Source organism: Gossypium arboreum, chromosome 10 (genome assembly GCF_025698485.1).
Source record: "Gossypium arboreum isolate Shixiya-1 chromosome 10, ASM2569848v2, whole genome shotgun sequence".
NCBI lineage: Eukaryota > Viridiplantae > Streptophyta > Magnoliopsida > Malvales > Malvaceae > Gossypium > Gossypium arboreum.
Window position 1 is genome coordinate 45,878,235 of NC_069079.1, and position 9,440 is coordinate 45,887,674.

At 36.7% G+C, this 9,440-nt stretch overlaps 1 long non-coding RNA gene across 1 annotated transcript; it reads right to left on the minus strand.

The window, feature by feature from the left end:
* Positions 1 to 4,285: 4,285 nt before the first annotated feature.
* On the minus strand, positions 4,286 to 6,117 carry LOC128281699 (uncharacterized). Its single transcript, XR_008271956.1, has 2 exons — positions 5,987 to 6,117; positions 4,286 to 4,480 (listed from the first exon to the last, which is right to left on the minus strand). It is a non-coding gene; the product is annotated as an uncharacterized LOC128281699 (long non-coding RNA).
* Positions 6,118 to 9,440: the final 3,323 nt, after the last annotated feature.

Here is a 9,440-nt window from a genome sequence, read left to right on the forward strand (position 1 = left end):
ACCAAACTATAATGCCCATGGAACAGTACGGATGAGACCTGAACTCTAGCACTGGCTTCATTTCAGGTAAAATGGGCCTAAATGAAAGAAATAATGCTAGTCAGATGATAACAAGACATTAATTTTATTACAGCGACTTGGATTAGGTGAACCACCAAAACCAGAAGAGCGTTGGGGAAAAATGGGAATTCTACTCCCATACAAAAAAGCCCCTGTACAACTGAATTAAATGAACTTCCTTGACCAAATGAACATCGCAATGTGAACAACATCGAAAATGGAAACGCTATCATGGATGAGATGAATTTTTCCATTGCCTAATCAAGGAGGATAAGTTGCTAGCAGCATGACTTGAAAAGAATACTAACCCGCAGGCTTGCAGCAACAATGAGTTCAAAACACTACAACACTAAACAATGAAATAAAAATGTTCATAGTTTTATCTTAAACTAAATCAACTTTTTAATGTTATTCTTAAACTAAATCAATAGTTCCAAAATTACATTAAAATGACAATTTATCTCAAAGAATTCAAATAAGTCATTCTCTAATAATTTAAAACCCAATTAGCTCGAAATTGAAACGTTGGGACAAAATTAGATATCTACACATATATATACACAAACAAATATAGTTATTAAAGTTTCATATGAAAACAAAAGAAGTGTTTTAGTTCAAATGATAAATGAAATAGTTTTATACTTATTAATATATACAATTGATGGAAGTAATAAAATGTGCAGTAAACTATACTACAACTCACTCTAAAATAGTGTTGTTCCTATTTTGGTCACTCTAATTTTTTTGTGTCAATTTAGTCGCTATAATTAAGATAATTGCTTGAATTGCTACAACTAAAAATTTTGTTAATCCACTAATAGATTATTGAGGTTTTTACTTTTAATTAAGCTAGTGACCAATTAGTCCAAAATATTTTTTTTTTTGTTTATTTACAACATAAAAACCTCTCATTCTCATCACTGCCGCTCCCATCTCTATTGCTCTTCATTTCGCCGTCTCCACACCATAAGAACCACCTTACATGATTGCTGCAGACATACTCTAGGTGTCAACAGTGTCACTCCAAAAAAAAAAATTGGGAAAATTAAGCTGGTTGAAAAGCACACTGCTAAATAGAATTTTGCTTACATTTTTAGTAATAACACGAAGATTTAGAAATGGAGTTGCTATAAAATCTGAGCTAATTTCTACCAAACCTAAAATAAAAATAAAAAATAGTTATGAGATGAGACCTCTCAAAGTTCTCAACAATGCTTTTGACCCTTTATTACAAATTGACAAAGTGCAACCTTGGAGCTACAAAGAAAGGTCACCAGGAGAGTTGGAGTTTAATCCTATATTCAAGGACATCAATTATCTTAGGGGGCTAATTGAAAGATGACTAATTATATTGAAATATACTTTTAGAAAGAAAATAAAAACTATCAGAGGCCTAATCTTTCATCGCACTGGTTTGGGAAATATCTTTGAGTACCCGCTTGACATTGAGATGGGAGGATCCCCTGTTTTCAAATGGTTTGTTTGCCTTGGAAAAGCAGTGGTGTAAAGTGATTTTTATGGTGCGCGGACAATAAGTGAGGAGTGATAAAGATGAGAGCGACGGCGGGTATTAGGCAGTAATGAGAATGAGTGGTTTTTATGATGGGTGTTGGGTGGTGATGAAGATGGGTGGTTCTTATGTTGCAAATAAACAAAAATAAAAAAGTGTTTTTTGACTAATTATAGAGAGGTGTCTAGCTTTAGCCAAAAGTAAAAATGTTGATAATAGGAATCCTTTTCTCTTGTACATTCTAACAGAAAAATTTACATGGCTATTTATACTAAAAGAGTAGGTCTAACTAAGGAAACATAATCAATACATTAAATCAATAATCCTAATTTTAAACTAATCTAATCCCTAAATATTAGTAATGAGATTAGCTGAGATAAGTTGTCAACACTCCCCCTCAAGTTAGTGTATAGATGTCACATATGCCCAATTTGCAAACCAAATTATGATAGCTTTTGTTGTTAAGTCCTTTAGTGAACACATCAACTAATTGTTTGTCAGAGGCTACATGACTTAAGCCAAATATGATGACAATAAACTTTTCTTTGATGAAGTGTCGACCAATTTCTATGTGCTTAGTTCAATAATGTTGTACTGGGTTTTATGCTATACTGATGGCGGCCTTGTTGTCGCAATATAAGGATAATTTTCCTTTATTCGGCAACTTTAATTTCTCCATAACTTTTAATAACCACAGTAGCTTTCAAACACCTTGAGCCATGGCTTTATATTCTACCTCAGCACTTGATTGAGCAACCACATTTGCTTCTTGCTTCTCCAAGTGACTAAGTTTCATCCCACAAGTGTGCAATATCCAGAAGTAGGCCTCCATCATCTATGGATCCAGCCTAATCTGCATCTGTAAAAACTTCTATCTAGAGTTGACCATGTTTAGAAAAGAGGAGACCTTTTCCTGGGGCAGACTTTAGGTAGCATAGAATGCAGAGACAGCTTGCATATGAGACTCTCGAGGATCATGCATAGACTAACTTACCAAATTGACTGCATATGCTATGTCAGGTCTAGTGTGTAAGAGATAAATTAGTCTACCAACCAGTCTTTGATATCTTTCTTTATTCACTGACTCTCCTATTCTAGCTTGCAACTTATGGTTGTTTTCTATAGGTGATTCTGTGGGTTTGCATCCCATCATACTTGTTTTAGTCAAGAGGTCTACGATGTATTATCTTTGAGATATGAAGATTTCTTTCTTTGATTTGGCAACTTCAATTCCCAAGAAATATTGTAACCTTCTTAGATATTTTATTTCAAATTCTCGAGCCGAACATTGTTTCACTCGAGCCATTTCTTCCTCATCATCTCTTGTCATCACTATGTCATCAACATATGCAATAAGAAGAGTGATCTTACCCTTGTGATGTTTCATAAAAAGGATATGATCTACATTGCTTTGTTGATAACCAAAAGAGATCAAAGCTTTGCCGAATCTGTCAAACCATGCTTTGGGAGATTGTTTCAATCCATATAAGGTTTTCTTCAATCTGTATACTTTCCCTTGCGTTTTTGTATAATAAAATTCAAGAGGAATCTCCATATATACTTCCTTTTCTAAGTCTCTATGTAGGAATGCATTCTTCACATCAAATTATTGTAGGTTCCAGTCATGGTTGGCTACACAAGATAACAAAATTCCAATTTTATTCATTTTGTCAACAGGGGCAAACATCTCTTGATAGTCTACTCCATAAGTTTGAATGAAGCTTTTAACAACCAATCTGGCTTTGTACATTTCAGTTGAACCATCAGACTTGTGTTTCACAGTAAACACCCATTTGTATCCCACCTACTTCTTGTCTACTAGAGAAGTTACTAGCTCCCAAGTGTAACGCCCCAAAAATTGGGCCTAGAAAGTATTGGACCTTGAGTCTGGGTTCAGGTAGAAGACGGCCCGAATAATTTGGATGTTATCATTATTATTTTTATTTTTATTTTGTATGTCTAGTGTAGTAATTAAATAAATAACGAAGGGCTTAAAGTGTGGGAAAAAGTCCGGGGCTCGGCCTATAGCTTTAGCAAAATTCTCAAATTTTGCCTCTTAAGAGAATCTAGGCAGTAGGCCTTATTAATAATTTGGGCTGTGTTTTAGAACAAAGGAGCACCTGGCCCAGTGGCTAAGCACGCTAGGAAGGCGTGGGAGGTGCCTGGGTTTAAGGCACGGCGTGCGCAAATGGTTGTTTTTTTTTTTACAACCAAGGATTGCCGCAAGGAAGCCTTATAAATATCTCGGGAGGAAAGGTGACACAAAATAGGTACGTGGTCAAGTGGCATGTAACACCCCAAACCCGACCCAGATGTTATGACCGGATCCGACATGCCACATCGAAGCGTTCAAAACATTTTATATTGTTGATCCAAAAAAAACTTACTTAGTGTTTTAAAAGATAATTTCATTATAGGTTAAAGTGAATGGAAGCTGTGCACCAGGTAGGAAACCGGAAAAGAGGTGGTAAGTCCATCGGACCGCTTAAGTACCAAGCTCCCTTCGGATCCAATCCTAGACATGCATACCGCCATTGCCACACCTTAACGTCATGGATATTTCTAGGAAACCGATTTTGATTAAGTCATTTTTAGGAAAAGTGATTAATTTTGGAAAATACTATCATTGCGGAAGCTTTGCTTGTTGTATTATTTTGAAATCAATTGTTGTTTTTGAAAACGCGCCCTAAAGCTATCCAATTTCAACAGTTAAAATAAGTAATACCTATCTTAGTAATACATATTAAAACCATCAAAAATAATTAAGCGGCCTTATTACATTTAAAAAAAAACAAAACTTCAAACATAAATAAAAGGATGTCCAGTTCACCAGAAGAAAACCAAACTTTCAGAATGGGTGGCCACTCCGAATTCCCTCACAGCTCCAAGCCCACTATGGTTGGGGATTTCCTGCATGGATGAAAATAAAAGGGGTGAGTTTGGGGAAACTCAGTGTGTAAGGAAAACCCATTCAAAGCCCAAGTCAGCTCAAGCCTATTGGGACTAAGCCCATTCAGGTAACATGGTCTTGGGCGAGCCCTTTTCAGATTACAATAAACCGGGCCTTAGCCTCTTATTCAGATAACAAGATGGCCCATAGGCCCATTTCAAAATACATGCAACATCAAGAAACATATGCAAGCCCATTTGGGAGACTACTCAACCCACCAACCACTACACTCCACCCGTACCAGCCATACACTCCATGTGGGGAATAGCTCAACCCACCCAAATAACACTCCACGATTCTTGACCTTGCTCGCTCAGCTTATCAAGAATTGAGGCAAAGCCTCCAAGACGTGGACAAGCCACTTTCAAGACTTCCTCCGTCAATATCCCAGTCCATGCATCGATAATAACAACATGGCATGCAGTAAATAACAACATCAAACATGCATTTAGGTCAATTTAACCCTAGGGGTATTTCGGTAATTTATCTACTAGGGGTAAAACTGTAAATTTTCCACTTTTAAAGGTATTTCAGTAATTTATCTATTTTAGGGTTTTTCATGCATATTCCTACTTTTCACGTACTAACAGAATCACGTATTAACCCCTTACAATATTTGGCCAACCACACCTACAGATCATAGTAAGCTTATAAGAAATTAATAAGCAACTCATTAACAATTTTTTTGTCAATGTTTACCACATAATCAAAATTTCACTGCAAGCTGTCTTCCTAAGCAACAGTCACTAAATCATTTATAACTGGAGCTACGAAACTCCAAATCAAGTTCTGTTAATTTTCCTTGAAAATAGACTCATATATCTTCTATCCATAAAATTTTCAGAATTTTTGGTTTAGCCAATCAATACCAGATTTTTCTCAAAGTTTCCCATGTTTCACTGTTTGACTAATCTGACCACTCTTCATTACGAATCAAATTTCTCATTTTACAGAATTCAAAATATGTTCTAGTTTATTCCATTTGAAACTAGACTCATTAAGCTTTGATTACATAATTTATGCAGCTTCTAACTCATCTCCCACAATTTATGGTGATTTTCCAAAGTCACATTACTGCTGCTGTCCCAAGCAGATTTATTACCAAATCACTCTTTCACACCTAACTTGCATGCTTGTTATTTAAACATGTATATCACCAATCAATTATCACATATCTATGATTTTACTTAAGTATAATCTCCATTTCATCATTTTAAAGCACAACATGTTAGCTGATTTTTCCCTTTAACATCTAAGGCACATGTATGCTCATTTGTTTGGTTCAACTTCACCTATCTTCCATTTTTTTTCATCAAAAGAACATGAAACAACAACCATTTCCTTTATTTTAATTCATGACTAAATGCTCACAATACAACTAAAAACCAAAATATGCTTCAAGAGTTAAGGTAGAATCAGGAAGAACTCATGAACATCAAGATAGAAGCAAACTACCATGAACTTACCTTCAATTTTCTTCCCCAAGTGACTGAACATTCAAGAGCTTTCTCCTCTCCTTTCTCTTCTCTAACTTTAGGCTATGATGAACAAAGATGGACAAAACTTTGTTCTTTTCATCCCTTTTTCTTTTAATAAAATTTCATATTTCATCCATTTAATTCTTTAATACAAAAGACATGAAATGCCCATCATGGAACATTTACCTAAACCATTATCATGGAACATTTACCTAACCCATTAACATGGAATATTTACCTAATCCATTATCATGGAACATTTACCTAACCCATTAACAATTTGTACCATGAATTATGGATATCAAGTGCTCATATTGTCTACAACAATATGATGGCTGGCCACTTCATGTAAAATGGGAGGTTTGTCATGCAAATCCTCCTATTTTGCACTCCTATTTATTTGGCCACTTCAATTTAGCCTATAGCATTTTCAAACATTTTCACATAGGTCCTATTTCATAATTTCACCCCCTTTTTCTTATGGAACAAAAAAAATTAACTAAAATTGCCGGGTTCTATCTTAAGCTTGGGCCTTCTAGAGGCCCACCTGCATAATTAAACCTATGCCAACATTCACAAAATTCCCGAAAATTAGGGCGTTACATGGCAAGGAGGCGTTAAGAGTGTGCATGTGGTTAGGGGTTCGAGTCTGGTAAGTAGCGACATTTTGTTTTATTTTTAAACGAACCGGGACTGCTGTAGATAAGTCCTAAAATTAATTGTGAGTAGATTATATCATGAGAATAGCTTCAGTGCAGTGGCAGCAACGTGCTAGGCCTGCAGGGAGGTTATGAGTTTGATTCTAGGGGAAGGCGAATTCTGTTTAATTTTTAAAAGGGCCAGAACTGAAGCGGGTTAAAGGTTAAAATTAATTGTGACCATATATTAGTAAAGGAAGAAGCGTGGTGCATTGGCCAGCAGGTCGGGCGAAAGCGCAAGGGCGTAGGGCGGACGGAGGTCTGGGGTTTGAGCCTCCTCTCGTGCACGTAAGGTTGGGATTTTTGCTGTACGCATGGGGAAAGAGTTGGGGTCTGATCAGGACTCTTAGCAGCATGCTGAAGCGGTGCAAGCGATGGGCTAATTGGTTAGGAATTTGAATGAAATTCAAACATTGAAGTTGGCCAAAAATCAAGGAGCAATTCGGGGAATTGGAATTTAGGAAGAATTCCTATGCCAATATACACTCATTCGGCCATAGCTAATAAGTGTCATATATCTTTGGCCTTTAGGATTTATTTTTTCTTTTTTCTTTTTGGGTAGGGGGTGCCATTTCTGACAATTCTTTTCTCTTCTTCTTTTCTCCTCTCTTCATCTATTTTCTCTTCTTCTTATTTTCCTCTATAGCTGAATCTTTCTACCATTCTACTCAACTCCACTTCTATACCATTTGTTTCTAAGCCTTATAGCTGATTGCCATAAAAGCCGAAATCCCAAAATCCTATTTTTCTTCTGTGCCGATTTCTCCTAGCCAAACCCTTTGATTCTTCTCCATCTTTTTTGGCTGATTCTCTCACCCTCTAAACCCCAACTTCTGTCAACTTCAACTTTGCAAAAACCTCCTTATCAATCATTTTTTATTTCACAAGTTTCAAAAGCCGAAAAACCATAGTCATTGGGACATAGCCGAATCTTTAGACCTTTAAAGATTTATTTTCTGCTAACATTCGAGGGGTTAGATCTGCATCATCATCGAATAGGAACTAAGTGGAATCGTTGACTGAAGGAACCGGTAGTAAGTTTTCAAATCTATTCTTTATTTCGGGTTTTAGAAAAGCTGAAACCTTTAAAGGCTTAGAGAGGCTGTCGATTGGGCCCTATGGCTCTAAGGGTTGTGACAGTTGTTTTTTTATGATGATAGTGTGATCTAGAGGCTACTGATCAGAGGCTTGGATAATTGGAACGACTGGATCTAAACCTAGTCGCTAGATTTGGCAAGAGGTAGGATCTCTAGTGCCTAAAGTGTTAATGGCCGACTTTTGGGTAAGGAGTTTTGTATGCAAGTTGTTATGGATTCATAGTTAACGTATTGGTAACTGACTATAGGGAACTGGTGTGTGTGGAACTCGTCAGCGTTTCATCATAAAACAGGTGTGTAAACGACACCTACTAGTAGACTAGATCGACAAAAGTCGAAAAGCCAAAATGCCAAAAAGCCGGCATTTCGAGAACTTGCGAGCGTGAGAACGCTCGTGGGATTGTTTGTATTGATAATTTTGGTAACTTCAATGGTAAGATTGCAGAGTGCGTAATTTCGTGCACTTCGGTATATTTGGGCTTAATGGGCCGAAATTGGGTTAAATGGGCCAACGGGCTCAATTCGGTAAAAACGTTCGGTAAGTGTTTCTGTTAATACGTTAATAACTATAATGAGCATGAAACCCTAAAAAGACTGATAAAATTTTTGAAATACCTCTGTAAGGTAGAATTACCGTAATACCACTAAAGGGGTAAGTTTACGATTACGGCCTTCGAGGGTTAATAACTGTTCTTACGCTATAATCTGACTGTCTTTCTGAAGCATGCCTTGTTAATGATATTTATATTCTGCATACATGTCATACTGCATGGGGTTGGGTTTTGTTATGGAGGAAGAACCCGTTCTGGTGGTTGTGACACATATTCTGATATAAGCAGCTTTGCTGCGGATTATAGTTAGTGCCGCAACCGGTGCTAACACTGTAAGTGTAGGGATGGCGTGGGTGATTTATTCCTCACAGGAAGTGTAGGGATGGACGGAGGCAAGTGCAGGGTTGGATGGGGTTATCATGCATTAATCGTATGAGACTATTTTGTTATGGGCCAACTGTATTGAAATGGGCCCAACTGTGTTAATATGGGCAAAGCCCAATATATCTCAACTTGTAATAGGGCTACGGCCCAGATTGATACTGATATGGGCTAGGCCCAGTATACTCTGATATTGTAAAGGGTTATGGCCCAGATTAATATTGATATAGGCTAAGGCCCCTCTGATTTCTGAATAGGGCTTAGGCCCAGTAAAGCTTGAACTGATTTGGGCTCTGGTTGGGATACTTTACACACTGGGTTTTCCAAACTCACCCCCTTTTTCCCATCTTTGCAGGTGAGCCTTAGATCGGTGGACTTGGAGCTGGAGGGATTCAGAGTGGCCATGTGGACTGTTTAAAATAAGTGTTTATACCTTCATTTTTATTTTAGATTATTTCCTTTATGTTTTTGGGTTTTTAATTTGTAATAAGGCCACTTTAAGTATTTTTAATTGTTTTTAGTATGTTTTGTTAGCTTAGATATGATATTGTTTTAATTGTTTGAAGTTGAATAGCTCTAGGGCACGTTTTAAAAAGATTACCTGATTTCAAAATTGCGATAACAAAGTAAAGCTTCCTCAACGAAAATGTTTTCAAAATTAATAAGTGATTTCAAATGATTTAAAATGAAATGGTTTTCATTGAACAATCGCTCA